This window comes from Suricata suricatta, chromosome 2, assembly GCF_006229205.1.
Source record: "Suricata suricatta isolate VVHF042 chromosome 2, meerkat_22Aug2017_6uvM2_HiC, whole genome shotgun sequence".
In the NCBI taxonomy this organism is placed as follows: Eukaryota; Metazoa; Chordata; class Mammalia; order Carnivora; family Herpestidae; genus Suricata; species Suricata suricatta.
This window is the reverse complement of record NC_043701.1, coordinates 130,710,844-130,727,488: the sequence shown is the minus strand read 5'-3', so window position 1 is coordinate 130,727,488 and position 16,645 is coordinate 130,710,844. Positions and strand designations below refer to the sequence as shown.

The following is a 16,645-nucleotide window of genomic DNA, read 5'->3' as shown; positions in this document are numbered from 1 at the left end:
CGGGACAGACCTCGGGGAGTGAAGCAGGGGCTCTGCCTTTGCTGGACCCTGCACCGCCGAGCGAGAGTCAAAACGCGAGCTGGATTTACCCAAACTGGAGCTGGACTCCCCTCTCGACCCTTACCCCTCCCCTTAGCCCTCCTTTCTCATAACACCTTTTTTCCCCCCCAGGTCAAAGGAGAGTATTGGAACGGGAGGTGTTAAGGTTTTCTTGTCATTATCTTTTTTCGGAGGGACTCCTGGGCTGAGAGAAAAATTTTAAGGTTTCTAAATTGAATGTTTATAGATAGATCAAGGGGGTGCCAGATCAGAGATGACACAATTGAGCAATATCTGGGCTGCAGACTACGGTTAACTGCCCTCAACACCAAAGAGGCCAAAGGACAGTTGTGTTTCCTTGACTCAACCAACACTTGATGTCTGCAGAGGTCGTCATAACATTTTTGTTAGCTATTTGGCCTTGTATGTTGAGGGTGGTCATAGTCACTTTATGGATGAAAAATTGAAGGCATCAGAAGAAGTAAATTTTAGCATTAGAAGGAATAACCAGGGGCATTATGCCAAAATTAAGACTCACTGGGGCATTGGAACTTCTCCCCACCTGTTTGATGGCTGTTTCTTCTTCCAGCAGTCAGTCATTACACAGACAAGGAAATCCAGATCTTCATGGGCTCACCTTGGTAAGGAAAATGCTGTTCATAGAACTATCCTTCCTCCCAGGTCAAAACTTCAACTGTAGAGAAAGATTCATTCTGTCATTGCCTTCAACACCATTCTACCCCCATTCTGCACATAATATTTTGTTCTTGTTATACTTGCTTTAATATGCATAACCAGATTGTTCTTTTGAGACAGATTCCTAAGCTTTCAACCTTTCTCACTGATTGGTTCATTCAAATTTATTCTTGACCTAGGATACAGGTATAAGGAGATGAATAAAATTTGCCTCCTGCCCAAGAAGAACACGCGTTATGGGCTGGCAAGCAGAGCAAACTAACACCACAGTGTTTCCAAGGCTACAGTCAGATAAATACGTGAGCTGGAGAAAATTAAAAATATGGCATTTGAAATAAACCTTATCTGCAAAAAAAGGACTCTTCTCAATGTTTCAAAATGCCTAATTATTAATACCTTGTGAGAAACAATCTCCTAGGACTTAGATGAAAAGAATGTTGGAAGAGTTTGACTCCCCCAATTTGATTTCCATAAAGAACAAAAAAGAAAAAGCATTTTAAAAAGAACAAAGGGAAAAAGATTATCATGAAATAGCAATATCTTGCCATTTGTCAGTTCACCTAAATGATTAACATTAAAAAGTATTGAGTGAGGGGCACCTGGGTGGCTCAGTTGGATAAGCAACTGACTTTGGCTCAGGTCATGATCTCATGGTTCATGAGTTCAAGCCCTGCTTCAGGCTCTGTGCTGACAGCTCAGAGCCTGGAGCCTGCTTTGTATTGTGTCTCCCTCTCTTCTACCCCTACCCTGTTCGCACTCTGTCTCTCCTAAAAACAAATAAACATTAAAAAAAAATTAAAAAGTATTGAAATGGGGCACCTGGGTGCTCAGTTGGGTTAGCATCTGACTCTTGATTTTGGCTCAGGTCATAATCTCACAGTCATGATTTCATGGTTCGGATCTCAGAGTCATGATCTCAAGGTTTGTGAGTTCAGGGCCTGCAGAGGGCTCTACACTGAAAGCGTGGAATCTGCTTGGGATTTTCTCTCCCTCTCTCTGTTCCTCTCCCATGTGTTTTCTCTCTCTCTCTCAAAAAAAAAAAATTTAAGAATTTTTTTAAGTATTGAAATGGGAAAATCACACAAAGATGTAGAAAAATGTTCATAGTAACTCTCATTCTCTTCATTCCATAAATGTTAGTTGAATCCTTACTATGTGCCAGGCACAGTTCTAAAATCTGGGGAAGCAGCAGTGAGTAAAATGAAACCTCTGTCCTTGTGAAGCTTGCATTCCATCATGGTGTGGGGGTGGGGCTGAAAATGAAGAAAGCAAATAAACAAAATATATATATTGTGTCAGATGGGCATAGTCAGAGGGAGAGGGGAAAAACGGAAGGGGACAGGAAGTGAGGAGGAAAGCTGCAATTTTAAATATAACCATAAGCTCATCGAGTATGTTAAAAAAGATAAGGGAGGGAGCTGGGGGGATTTTAAGTGTAGGAAAGAACAAGTGCAAAGGCCCTGCAGGTGAGATTGTGTTTGTGGCAACACAATAGTTTCACTGTGTTTCACAACAGTAAGACTTTGTAAACCCTATGTGTCTGTCAGAAAAAAAGTATACATCACTCCCATCGGCCAATTCTGGGATAAAAGAGTTTGGAAAAAAGAGGTTTCCTTTGGAAAAACAAATTTGGGAGACACCAGCATGTAGATGATATTTACAACTACTTTGGTATCTGAGTCTTAATATCTCACTGAACAACATCAGTCCATTTCACCCTATCAGAAAAGGGGTCTGGGAGCCTGTAGGTGGCTCAGTCAGTTAAGCATCCAATTTCGTCTCAGGTCATGAGTTTAAGCCCTGTGTCAGGGTCTGTGCTGACAGCTCAGAGCAAGAAGCATGCTTCAGATCCTGTGTCTCCCTCTCTCTCTGCCCTTTCCCTGCTCTCTTTCTCTCTCTCTCTCAAAAATAAATAAATATTTTAAAAAAAGTTTTTTTAATCCTAGAGGAGAAAGCAGGCAAAAACCTCTTTGACCTCAGCCGCAGCCACTTCTTACTCAATACATCTCCGGAGGCAAGGGAAACAAAAACAAAAATGAAGTATTGGGACCTCATCAAAATAAAAAGCTTCTGCACAGTAAAGGAAACAATCAGCAAAACAAAAAGGCAACCATCGGAATGGGAGAAGATATTTGCAAATTACATATTAGACAAAGGGTTAGTATACAAAGTCTATAAGCAACTTATCAAACTCAACGCCCAAAAAACAAATAATCCAGTGAAGTGAACAAAAGATATGAACATCCAGATGGCTCACAGACACATGAAAAAAATGCTCAACATCACACATCATCAGGGAAATACAAATCGAAACCACAATGAGATACCACCTCACACCCATCAGAATGGCTAATATTAACAACTCAGGCAACAGCAGATGTTGGAAAAGGCACGAAGAAAGAGGATCTCTTTTGCACTGCTGGTGGAAATGCAAACTGGTGCAGCCACTCTGGAAAACAGCATGGCAGTTCCTCAAAAAATTAAAAATAGAACTACCCTATGACCCAGCAATTGCGCTACTAGTTGTTATCCAAGGGATACAGGTATGTTGTTTTGAAAGAGCACGTGTACCCCAATGTTTATAACAGCACTATCAATAATAGCCAAAGTATGGAAAGAGCCCAAATGTCCATCAATGGATGAAACGGATGAATGGATAAAAAAGGTGTGAGTGAGATAGATAGATAGATAGATAGATAGATAGATATAGATAGATATAGATAGATATACACAATGGAGTATTACTCAGCAGTCAAAAAGAATGAAATCTTGCCATTTGCAACTACATGGATGGAACTGGAGAGTATTATGCTAAGCAAAGTTAGTCAGTCAGAGAAAGACAAATATTATATGACTTCACTCATGTGAGAAATTTAAGATACAAAACAGATGATCATAAGGGAAGGGACACAAAAATAATATAAAAGCAAGGAGGGGGACGAAACATAGATACTCTTAAATAGAGAACAAACAGCGGGTTGCTGGAAGGGTTGTTGGGGGGAGCTAAATGGGTAAGGGCATTAAGGAATCTACTCCTGAAATCATTGTTGGTGTGTGTGTGTGTGTGTGTGTGTGTGTGTGTGTTTTTACCAGATAGGATTTTTATTGATTTCTGTTTATAAGTTATAAAAAAAAAACTCTCTGATTTGACAGAATCTATTCACCTGGGGCTTCTGTGTTCATGTCCTGGGCTTTAGCACTAAGTGACTACAAAGCACGCACTTTCAAAACAAAATAACTTCTTTACAAATCACGTTATTCATTACTTGACCACCTCTGGAGAAACACAACAAAAATTTTAGACATCTGGGATCATTCTATTGCAAAGGGTAGAAACATTTATTGTAGAATATATAGTAACTCACTCTTAAGTGTATTATTTCCATTATTTTATTGTAGCAACGCTGGATTCTTTAGTATAAAGAGAAATTAAAAGGAAAAGTATCTACAATCTTGGGTTAAGAAGTATGCTGAGATCTGGAGACTGAAACCATATATGTACAAGATATAAACATCTTTAGACGTGTATGTACACAGTTAATGGTTACCTATTCATTATAAATAGAAGGTTTAAGTTAGATTCTATAAAAATAATGATCTTGGACGGGCACATGCAGACCGGTACACATAAACTTATTTATAAAACATATCTCTATGCTTCTCTTTTTTTTTTTTTTTTGCTTTTAAATATAAATGTTGCTATTTAGCCATGAGCTAAGATGATTTGAATGCAAATCCCCAAGTCCCCAATTAAAAGTATAAAATCCGCGTCTCTCCCCAGCAGCACATTTCTTCAAGTATTCTTCACCCATTAGTAAAGTCTAGGTAATTTTGTCTCATGCGAATTATAGGTACATATCCCATTTCCTCTGATATCAGACAGTCATCCAGAGTAAAAGCTTCCTCTGTTCTGTTATTTTGGGGTTTTTCTGTATGTGGGGTTTTCTGTGGTTTTGTGTGTGTGTGTGTTTTTGTGGTTTTCTTTGGTTTTTGCTTTTTTATTTTTTGTAAATATTTTGAACTGCAGGTATTTGTTAAAATACCATCTTGGTGTCTACATTCTCATACAAACAAATAAGACAAAGGCTCTCGCTCGCTCCCCTCACCCGGCTGCTCCTCGACGACCCGGCAAAGCCCTTAGTTGCCTGCCGGGCCGTTGGGGTGGGCAGAGGACTGCGGGCCCAGGAAAGGCTCGTTCTGCTTCCGGTCCTCCTCCTGGCCGGCCGCCTGGTCTGCGATGGACGAGAAGGACAGCTGGTCGTGCTTGATGATGTGGACCCGATCCTTGTCCTTGTCCTTCACGTAGAACATTTTCCTGAATTTTTTCAGCTCGTGGAGTTCACAGAATGTTTCCAGAACTACCAGCATGGCAATGAGGCCGAGCAGGAGGTAACACGTGATCCCAATCTTCTAGAGCTCTCTGAACTTCTGATTGTAGGCTTCTCCAGGAACCTAATCCCCCAGGCTGATGGTACTCAGGGAAATAAAACAAAAATAAAACGACCCCAGAAAGTTCCAGTCATCCTCCAGGATGGAGAACACGGCTGCGGGGATGAAGAAGAAGCAGGACACGGTGACAAAGCCTAGGAGAACGGCGTGGACGATGGCCACCACCTGCTTGGAGAAGCCCCAGTGTACGTGGAAGTAGAGCACAGGGCTGCGGGTGACGTGGATGGTGACACGCTGGACCACCACCATCAGGAACAGGAGGGTGAAAGGGATGCCGATGACCGAGTAGATGATGCAGAAGGCCTTGCCTCCGTCTGACAAGGGCACGGTGTGGCCATAACCTGTGGTGGAGAGCACGGTGCTGGCGAAGAGGAGCGCGGAGGTGAAGTCCCAGTTCCAGTTGTCCGAGGTGGTGCTGAGCACCAACATGCCTTAGGTGCTGGCCTCCAGCATGCAGCCCAGCAACTCTCCTGAAACCATTATTGCACTATATGCTAACTAACATCAATGTAAATTTAAGAATAACACTACTGAATACTGAAAACGAACCATGGACTGAAGGGGGAGGGGGAGGCGGAGGGAGGGAGGGGGTGATGTCATGGTGGGGGGCACTTGTGGAGAGAAGCACTAGGTATTATATGGAAACCAATTTGACAATAAACTATTATTAAAAATAAATAAATAATTTAAAAAATTTAAGGGGAATATTACTCAGCCATTAAAAAGAACAAAATCTTGCCACTTGCAGCAACATGGATGGATCCAGAGAGTTTAATACCAAAAGAAATGTCAGTCAGAGAAATACAATACCATATGATTTTACTCTTATGTGGAAACACAGAAACAAAACAAATGAGCAAAAAAGACAAAAAGAGAGAGAGAGAGAGAAACCAAGAAACAGACTCTGAAATATAGAGAACAACCTGATGGTTACCAGAGGGGAGGTGGGCAGGGGGATGGGCAAAATAGGTGAAGGGGATTAAGAGTACACTTATGAGCACTGGGTAATGTATAACATTGTTGAATCACTATATTGTACATATGAAACTAATATAACACTATTTTAATGATACTGAAATTAAAATAAAACAAAAAAATAATAAAAATTTAGCAGCGCTGTTTTAGTATTGGTGAAGAATTCTTATACATATACATGGTAGTATAAATGGCTAAGAAAACAAAGTATTTGGTCTATATGAAGATCAGGGATCGATGAATGGATGAATGGATGGCTAGATACATACATACATACATACATACATAGATGATGTAATAGTAGGTAGGAGAGAGTTAATTGCCCCTGGGTGATCTAGGACACCACAATTTGCATGATCCTGGGAGAAAGCAGGGGAGGCTGGGCAAGATAAACCTGCAGTAGTAGACTAGCATGAAAAAGATCTATGCTGTCAATTCTGCCAGGAGTTCAAGAGAGCAAGAAAAACTTAGAGCAGAAAGACGTAAGGGAATTCCTAGAGAATTTGTACTGAGCAAGTTTGCAGGAATTGGCATTTACTGGTCATTTTAATGGCTGACAGACCTACAATCTTTTTCTCACTCAAGTTTTTAAATTAAATTCAACAATTGTCAAGAATACACATTTACAGGGCACCTAGATAACACAGTCGATTGAGCATCCCACTCTTGATTTCGGCTCAGGTCATGATCTCAGTACTTGTGGGTTTGAACCCTGTGTAGGGCTCCATACTGACAGTGTGGAGCCTGCTTGGGATTCTCTATTTCGCTCTCACTTTCCATCTCTGCACCTCTGCTGCTCATGCTTTTTCTCTCTCAAGAATAATGAATTTTTGGGGCACCTGGGTGGCTCAGTTGGTTTAGCATTTGACTTCGGCTCAGGTCATGATCTCACAGTTCATGGGTTCAAGCCCCACATCAGGCTCTGTGCTGACAGCTCAGAGCCTAGAGCCTGTTTCTGATTCTGTGTGTCCCTCTCTCTCTGCCCCTCCCCTGCTCATGATCTGTCTCTCTCTGTCTCTCAAAAATAAATAAATGTTAAAAAAATTTTTAAGAATAAATAAATTTTTAAAAAAATGTTTTATTTATTTTTGATACAGAGACCAAGCATGAGAGAGGGAGGGGCAGAGAGAGAAGGAGACACAGAACAGGAAGCAGGCTCCAGGCTCTGAGCTAGTTGTCAGCACAGAGCCTGACCGCAGGGCTCGAACCCACGAACGTGAGATCTGACCTGAGCCGAAGTCAGAGGCTTAACCAACTGAGCCACCCAGGCACCCCAAGAATAAATAAATTTTAAAAAATGTTAAGCAATCCAAGACACCTCCATGAAACAGATGGGAGAAAGGAAATCAAAGCAGTAGAAAGAAGGAGAAAAAAATTGGGATTGCCAGGATTGTTTTAGAAGGAAGTAGAATTACCATGTCTTCACATGGATTGTAAAGCATGAAGACATATTCTAGTTACAATGATGAAACAAGATCTTTTGTATTATAGACAACTTCCAAAAGGACCAAACCCCCAATGGAGAACTGTCTGCATGTGGTCAAGTGAGCCTGATTTGGTCCAAGCTCCTTGTCTACTTCTTATGACAAGATTACGCCATTTGCTACAAATATGTCTTGTCTAGCAACTTCATTGGTAGCCTTTTCAGCCCACTAATTTAATTGTTCTCTTGACTTGTCCCAAACTCAACCCGAAAGCATCCTCACTTGACCTCTACATCCCCCTCATCCATTTTCTCTACTGCTTGCAAGCAACAGAATTCTCTTAGAGACTTAGCTAGCTTCAAAATCCTAGGCCCTCAATCTGCCTGAAGTTTTTATTGCTCCTAAACAATCCCTATTTGTGGAGATTTTTAGCTTCTTTCTGCCATGGGACCTGTTTTAAGCCTTCATTTTTTCCCCTCACCTCCAAAGCTGCCCATGATTCAGGCTGTCAAGTGGGATTCTCAAGCAATGGATTTCTTACTTACCTTTCCCTCCCTTCCTCAGCAGTACTATTTCCTTCCTTAGCTGAAGTTTCTTGCCTTGTTTTATAACTGTTCCTTAACTTTTTCCCCTTGAGCCCATAATGTCCATGCTACCTTATTTAAGCGAGTTTTACTATCTTTGAAGAGCCCTTCTTTTGATATCTCCAGTCTCTTATTCAATGCTCCATCTTCTCTACTGTCAAGAGTTTGTTTTGTTTTGTTTTGTTTTGTTTTGTTTTCCCTAGGCAGGCTTCACACCTAGCACAGAACCCAACACAGGGTTTGAACTCACGACTCTGAGATTAAGGCCTGAACTGAGATCAAGAGTTGGAGACTTAGCCAACTGAGCCCATCCAGGTGCCCCAAAGGCTTAATGTGTATCATGCCCTGGTCACCCCTTTGCCTGATCTTGCTCTCCCATCTAACTTAAGTCCCATTTCTCTCAGTGACAAATGCTATTTCTTGCTTTTACTTGTTCCTATAACACCTATTAATTCCTGAGTCCACTGACCTACTCCTGAGGTTACATCCACAACACAGCTTCGTTCTCCTTCCTGTCCATGCTTAATTTTGAAATGCCTCCATCTTGGATGTCTGTGACACATGCTTGTTTTCTTGCCACATCCAGCCAAAATGCTTCACCATCTTCTCTCTCTTCTTCAGAGTTCTCTTCACACTCACTGCAAGCACTTCAGGACCCTCAGAAGACTTCCCAAGCTGAATCTCTAGCACAGAATGCTTTGCTCTGTAAACTCCAGCCCATTACCTCTCTCTGAAGTCATATGTGATTTTACTGATCTACTTTCCTTTCATTTTCACCTGAAACATGCTGGGACCTGCTCCACTCTGATGTTTCTCTGTGTCACACGTGGTGACTACCATTTATTAGGCACTTGAGAAGCAATTGACTGAACTATTTCTGGACATTTTCTTCCTCCCCACTGAAGATTCCTTCAAAGCTAACTTAATTACCTGATGAGTCTCTCCTAATAAACTTATTTTCTCTGGCTTTGTGAATAGAAGGGATGGAATGGTTAGAACAGATATGGGTCTGCCTGGAATGTCCTCCCTTCTGTTCCTTCTCTCTTTCCTCTAGATTGCTTATTCTTGTCAGCCTGGCAAACTTAGCCTCATCACTCAAAACCCACCTCACAGAGTTCCTTGAAGCCTTGCGTAATGACCCAGCAGAATTAGGAGTATCGCCGCTCCCCTGACACTGCTTCTGTTGCATTTCCACATCAGGCACTTCACACACTCTACTCCAGCTACCAAATTGTGCACCCTTCAATGGGGTTATCTTCCATTTTCTATTCCCAGTGCCTAGCGCAGGACTTGGCACAGAGCAGAAAACAAATAGCTCAAGAAACTTTTGTTAAATGCCTCTCTGAGGTCCTATCTAAACACTAAGGTTGCAATCGTGCAATTCTATGTTTGCACAATTGAGACTCATTTCTTGATTACCTTCACAGTGTCACCATACCTTAAACCTGACAGTAAAATACCTACAATAGGCCCACACAAAGCAGGGTCTCTGGTGGGTCCCTTTCTCATGGCCTCCCCTTGTATATAAGAAGCACTTCAAAAATATTTGTCCTTGCCTTGAATATCTGCAAGGCCTTTACCATCTCTAGAATTCTATTATTTAAAATCCAGGAGAGGTGCCTGGGTGACTCAGTTGGTAAGTATCTGACCCTTTTTATTTTATTTTTTAATGTATTTTTTGAGAGAGAGAGAGAGAGAGAGAGAGAGAGAACAAGGGAAGAGCAGAGAGAGGAAGACACAGAATCCAAAGCAGGCTCCAGGCTGTCAGCTGTCAGCACAGAGCCAAATGAGGGGCTCAAACTCATGAGAGCCATGAGATCATAACCTGAGCAGAAGTCGGACGCTTAAACAACTGAGTCCCCCAGGTGCCCCAAGGGTCTGACTCTTGATTTTGGCTCAGATCCTGATCTCGAGGTTCGTGGGTCCAGGCCGCACATCAGTCTCTGTGCTGACTATGTGGGGCCTGCTCTGGATTCTCTCTCTCCTTCTTTCTCTGCTCCTCCCCAACTCTCTCATGTGCATGCTCTCTCTCTCTCTCTCAAAATAAATTATAAATAAAACTAAAACCAAAAAATAAAAAAAAATCCAGGGACACATGAGCGGCTCAGTCAGTTAAGTGTCCCACTGACTCTTGATTTTGGCTCAGGTCATGATCTCACAGTTTGTGAGATCAATCCCTGCCTTGGGAATCCCACTTGTGCTTCTCTCTCCCTCTCTCTCTCTACCCCTCTCCTCCTTGCACTCTCTCTTTCTCAAAGTAGATAAATAAACATTAAAAATATATATATAATCCACTGACAACTCAGTTCCTCTAGAAAATTGTCCTTGAAGAACTCCACCAAATGTAGATAGCCTCTGAATTATCCCTCTTCAGCATTCTTAAACAATAGTGTTGAACTTTATTAGTATGTAAATATGTAATTTGACACTGTTGATTAGTATTGAATATATATGTCAACATTTTATTTCCCCAACTGCCTGAAGGCTTCAGGGTAAAACTCATATTTTCTATTTATTTTGTACATTATCTTTCCATAGGACTTTATACTATACTACCCTCAATAAATATTGCTGACAGGCCAAATATTGACTGACAAATAATTGGATAATATCTCCAAAGTGTTTTTATCTTCTGGGAGGAAAACAGTAAGTAAATCCATCAGTGTTATTACTGCTCAAGTGTGTGAATAGTAATTGCTACTGTTGATCGAGTACCATCTTTACACATTAATACTCTGCTCTCTCTATAAATATGGCTTAACTTGCAACTTAAATGCCCCAAACTTCGAAGTTTATCTCTCTAACATTAAGGTTTTTGAGCTCCAAATTATTTCAACCTAGATTTTTTAGAGACCTTTTAAACTCAACATTTCCGATACTATATTATTCCTCTTTTTTCTTTGCATTCTAATCACTTTAAGATTTTTTGTCTTGGGGCACCTGGGTGGCTCAGTCGGTTAAGCCTCCAACTTCAGCTCAGGTCAGATCTCTCGTTTGTGGGTTTGAGCCCCACGTCTGGCTCTGTGCTGACAGCTAGCTCAGAGCCTGGAGCCTGCTTCCGGTTCTGTGTCTCCTTCTCTCTCTCTGCCCCTCCCTCTCTCATGCTCTGTCTCTCTCTGTATCAAAAATAAATAAAACATTTTAAAAAATTTAAAAAAAGATTTTTTTCTCTTTATTTTTTATTTTTAATTTTTCTTTTTTAAATATGTAAGTGCTTTATTTATTATTATTTTTTGAATGTTTATTTATTTTAGAGAGAGAGAAAGAGCATGAGTAAGGGAGGGGCAGAGACAGAGGGAGACACAGAATCTGAAGCAGGCTCCAGGCTCTGAGCTGTCAGCACCAAGCCCCATGCGGGGCTCAAACTCACAGAGTATGAAATCCAGACCCGAGCTGAAGTTGGAAGCTTAATGGACTGAGCCACCCAGGTGCCCCTATTTTTAATTTTAAAAAAAGTTTTATTTATTTATTTTTTGAGAGAGAGAGAGACAGAGACAGAGCATGAGTGGGGAAGAGGCAGAGAGAGAGGGGGGAGAGAGAGAGGGGGGAGAGAGAGAGAGAGAGAGAGAGAGAGAGAGAGAGAGAGAGAATTCCAAGCAGGCTTCACACTGTCAGAGCAGAATTGTGAGATGATGACCTGAGCTGAAATCAAACTATCAAACTGAAACCGACTGAGCCACCCAGGTGCCCATGTTTATTTTTAATTTTTCTTCCAGCATAGTTAACATACAGTGCTTTATTAGTTACAGGTATACAATGTAGTGCTTCAGTAATTCCATGTTACTCAATGCTCATCATCCAATACTGTATTATTCTTTTGTTTTAAGTTTTTTAATTATTATTATTATTATTTTTTAATGTTTTATTTATTTTTGAGAGAGAGACAGCATGAGCAGGGGAGGGTCAGAGAGAGAGGGAGACACAGAATCTGAAGATAGGCTCTAGGCTCTGAGCTGGCTGTCAGCACAGAGTCTGACACAGGGCTTGAACCCATGAACCATGAGATCATGACCTGAGCCGAAGCCGGACACTCAACCAACTTAGCCACCCAGGCGCCCCTGTTTTAAGTTTTTTTAATACTAATTTTTGAAAGAGGGAGAGAAAAACAGAGTGAGTTGGGGAGGGGCAGAGAGAGAGGGAGACACAGAATCTGAAGGAGGCTCCAGGATCTGAGCTATCAGCACAGAGCCTAATGTGGGGCTCAAAGTTGTGAACCACAATATCATGACCGGATACTTAATTGACTGAGCCACCCAGGCACCCTTTATACTGAATTATTCTTAAAACACTCTTTTCCATTGACTTGTATAACTCTTGTTTTACCCCGTACATCTCTAGCTATTTCTTAGTCTCCTTGCCAGCCCTTTATTCTCTACTAGACATTAAGTGTTCTAGTTACCCAAGGCTGTTCTAGGTTCTAACTTTCTCCTTAACCTTGATTTACTAATATTATATCTTTAGGCCAGGCTGCTTCTTATATATTTAACTCTTTAGTATCTCCTCTTGGATGTCTCCAAGGCCTCTGCATACTCATTATGTCCCAAACAAGTAACTCATCCTTTCCTCTGTCCTTCCACTTTGCTCTAAACCAACAGTAAACTGATTCTTTTCTAGTGATCCCTGCCTCGGTGAATCCATACAATTATGTTAACAGGAAACCAGGAATTATCCTTGACATCTTCCTCTCCCCATTGTCCTATTGAATCCTTTGCCTCCTCTCATCCATTTTATCACTTCAGTGTCCATTCATCTATTTTCCTCCATTCCTGTGGCCTTTACTCCAGACTAAGTGCCACCTCTTGCAATAGTATACTTGTATCTACTCTTGCCTTTATTATACTATCCAACCCATGGTCAGGGATCTTTTTTGAAACGTACACCTGACCATGTCAACCACAGCTTAACACTTTGGCTTTGTGTTGCTTTTAGGATAATGACAAGACCTCCACAGTGGCTACAAGGCTTCTAGTGGCTATAAGAGTTGACCTATTTCTTTTCTTTTTTTTTTAATATGTATATATGTTTTATTATTTATTTTTGAGAGAGAGAATCTGAGTGGTGGAGGTGCAGAGAGACAGGGGGACAGAGGATCTGAAGTGGGCTCTGTGCTGACAGCAGAGAGCCCGATGAGGGACTCTAACTCATGAACCATGAGATCATGACCTGAGCCAAAGTTGGACACTCAGCTAACTCAGCCACCCAGGTGCCCCTGGATTTGACCTATTTCTCTATTTCATCTTATATCACAGACTTCCTAGTTCTTCCTACTCTAGCCACAGTGGCTTTCTTCTATAGTTGCAAACCAATAATTTTGTTCTTATAAACCAGTTAATTTCATTTGTGGACAAGTTTCATTTTAGGCTGGACAAACACTTTGACATGTCGTTAGTCTAGCAGCTCCCTCTATTGTCTCATACAATAGTCAGCATAAGTGACTTGGCTGATCCCTGGAAGGCATCTAAATTCTTGACCCTTAGAGAACATAGTAATGTATTTGAGATTGTGATCAGACCTTTGAAAACACCAAGCTCTCCCACCAGAGGCTCTGTTTCATTTTCTGGAATGCTTTTTTCTTACTCCTTTCCTCAGTTAACCCCCTTGTCATCCTCCACTTCTGAGTTTAAACATCCCTTCCTTCTTCAGAGAAGTCTTCTCTAAAGTTGTTTAGGTCAATGAGGCACTTGGTTGAGGGTCCAACTCCTCCTGCTCAGGTCATGATCTTGCAGTTTGTGAGTTCGAACGCCACATCAGGCTTGTTACTGTCAGCCTATCAGCGAAGAGCCCACCGCAGATTCTCTGTCCCCTACTCTCCCTGCCCTTTCCCTGCTTGCATTCTCTCAAAGATAAATATTACAAAAAAATAGTAAATTGTATTAGGTCAGATTCCTGTTTTATGGTCTTATGTCACCATGTACGAAAACTCTTCTCAAGCATACTAATCTCAGTTTCAATTTTACATGAATTGCTGTGATTATTTGATTAAGATCTGTCTTTCCCACTAGAGTATAAGCTCCCTGAAGGACATGGACCTAACTTTTCTTTAAGGTTTAATTTTTTTTATTCAAAAAAATTTTAATGTTTATTTATTTTTGAGAGAGAGAGAGAGAAAGAGACAGAGCACAAACTGGGGAAGGGGAAGAGAGAGAGAGAGAGAGAGACACACACACACACACACACACACACAGAATCCAAAGCAGGCTCCAAGCTCTGAGCTGTCCAGTAGCTCAACACGTACTCAAACTCAGGGACTGCAGGATTATGACCTGAGCCAAAGTTGGACGCCTAACCAACTGAGCCACCCAGGGGCCTCATTCAGATTGTATTTTTAAGTAATCTCTACATCTGATTGGGCTCGAATGTACAACACTGAGATCAAGATGGACCATGTTTTTATTAATTATTGTATCTCTGATGCCTACCATCTGTACAAGAAATACCTATTGAATGAATGAAAGAATAAATTAGGTCAGTTCTATAAACAAATTCTACTTCATTGCTGTATCTACATTGATGTAATACAATTCCTCTTTTAAAATATTCTTTCTCCTACAACTGCCTAGAAAACTCTTACTCATTTTTCAAGGCTGAGCTCAAGTCTCTTTTCCTTATTTTAATTTTAATTTTATTTTATTTTTCATGTTTTTTAAAAAAATTTATTTATTTTTGAGAGACAGAGAGAGACAGTGCAAGCAGGGGAGGGTCAGAGGGAGAGAGAGGGAGATACAGAATCTGAAGCAGGCTCCAAGCTCTGAGCTAGCTGTCAGCACAGAGCCTGACACAGGGCTCAAACCCACAAATCATGAGATCATGATCTGAGCCGAAGCCAGACGCTTAACCGACTGAGCCCCCCAGGCACCCTTCAAGTCTCTTTTCCTAATTTCCATACTCCTCCCATAGAACTGATCTCTCCCCTCCTTTTGCCTTATACTACTCCATGCATACTCCTAATATAGGATAGAACACTAACAAATTATACTCACTTTTTTGTAACTGCTTACTCTCTTTCAAAAGACTTTGTAGAAAATTTGTCTTATTATATATCTTGGTCATCTAACATAATGCCTGGAACACAGTAAGTAGACAGTGGATGTGTGCTGACTGAATGAATGTTGCCCTGCTCTATAGGTCTAGAGGTATACCTACAAAGAACGTGAGAGGAATATAGCACCTACTAGGTACTGAGCACCGCAGTACCTCATCTGCCTCAATGATCTCAGATGATATTCACATCACACGGAGGGGATCACTCACATTTTACAGATTAGAAACTGAAAATCAGACGTTTAGTAAATCCTTAAAGACTATCTATTATGTAGAGAAGCAATCATTCAATGCTTTGGTTCCTTTTTACTCTCCTGTGTTGTTAGATATTAATGTGCAACAACTATACTTAAATTTTTAAAATTAATGTGAAGATTTAATGGGCTTTAGAAAAAGACTTGACCAGAAAATGTCAGTTTTCATTTTTTTCAAATACCAGATTACTAAAGCCAAAAGAAAAGAGAAATCTGAAGCAATTTCCTAAAATCCCTGCTTTTCTTATTAGCCTTGATCTTCTCTTCACAAGCCTTTCTCAACCGCGTATTGCACATTGGCCACAGAAATCTGATGTCACAACTTCAGAATATCTAATACTATATCGAGAGCTGAGCGACACCTGGCTGGCCCAGTTGATAGAGCATGAGGCTCTTGATCTCAGGGTCAGGAGTTCAAGCCCCATGTTGGGCATGGAACCTACTTAAGTAAAAAGAAAAAAGGAGTTGAAAATATCATCTCATGCAATTTCGTAAGACCTAATTACCTTAGATCAAAAATATAACCAAAGCATGCTTTAGAAAAATCCAAAATGATATTTAAAAAAGTGTATAATTGGGGTGCCTGGGTGGCTCAGTCGGTTAAGTGTCTGACTTCGGCTCAGGTCATGACCTCGCAGTTCGTGGGTTTGAGCCCCGAGTCAGGCTCTGTGCTGACAGCTAGCTCAGAGCCTGAAGCCTGCTTCAGATTCTGTATCTCCCTCTCTCTCTGACCCTCCCCTGCTCGCACTGTCTCTTTCTGTCTCTCAAAAATGAATTTAAAAAAACAAAAAAATAAAAAAACATTAAAACATTAAAAAAAGTATATAATGAAAAGTAAATGTTCAGGTCTCCTGTCCTTCATCAGTCCCATCCCTGAGAAGTAATCACTGCTAGACAGCATCCTGTGTATCATTTCAGAAATTGTTATGACATGGAGTGCCTGGGTGGCTCAGTCGGTTCAGCATCCGACATCAGCCCAGATCATGATCTTGCAGTTTGTGAGTTCGAACCCCACGTTGGGCTCTGTGCTGACAGCTCAGAGCCTGTAGCTTCCTTCAGATTCTGTGTCTTCCCTTCTCTCTGCCCCTCCCGTTCATGATCTGTCTCTCTTTGTCTCTCATTAATAAAAAAAAAATTAAAAAATTTTAAAAAAGAAATTGTTATGGCATTTCTTCTGAAAAAC

General features: G+C 41.0%; 1 pseudogene; it reads right to left on the bottom strand.

The window, feature by feature from the left end:
* Positions 1-4,872: 4,872 nt before the first annotated feature.
* On the bottom strand, positions 4,873-5,664 carry LOC115275956 (annotated as a pseudogene).
* Positions 5,665-16,645: the final 10,981 nt, after the last annotated feature.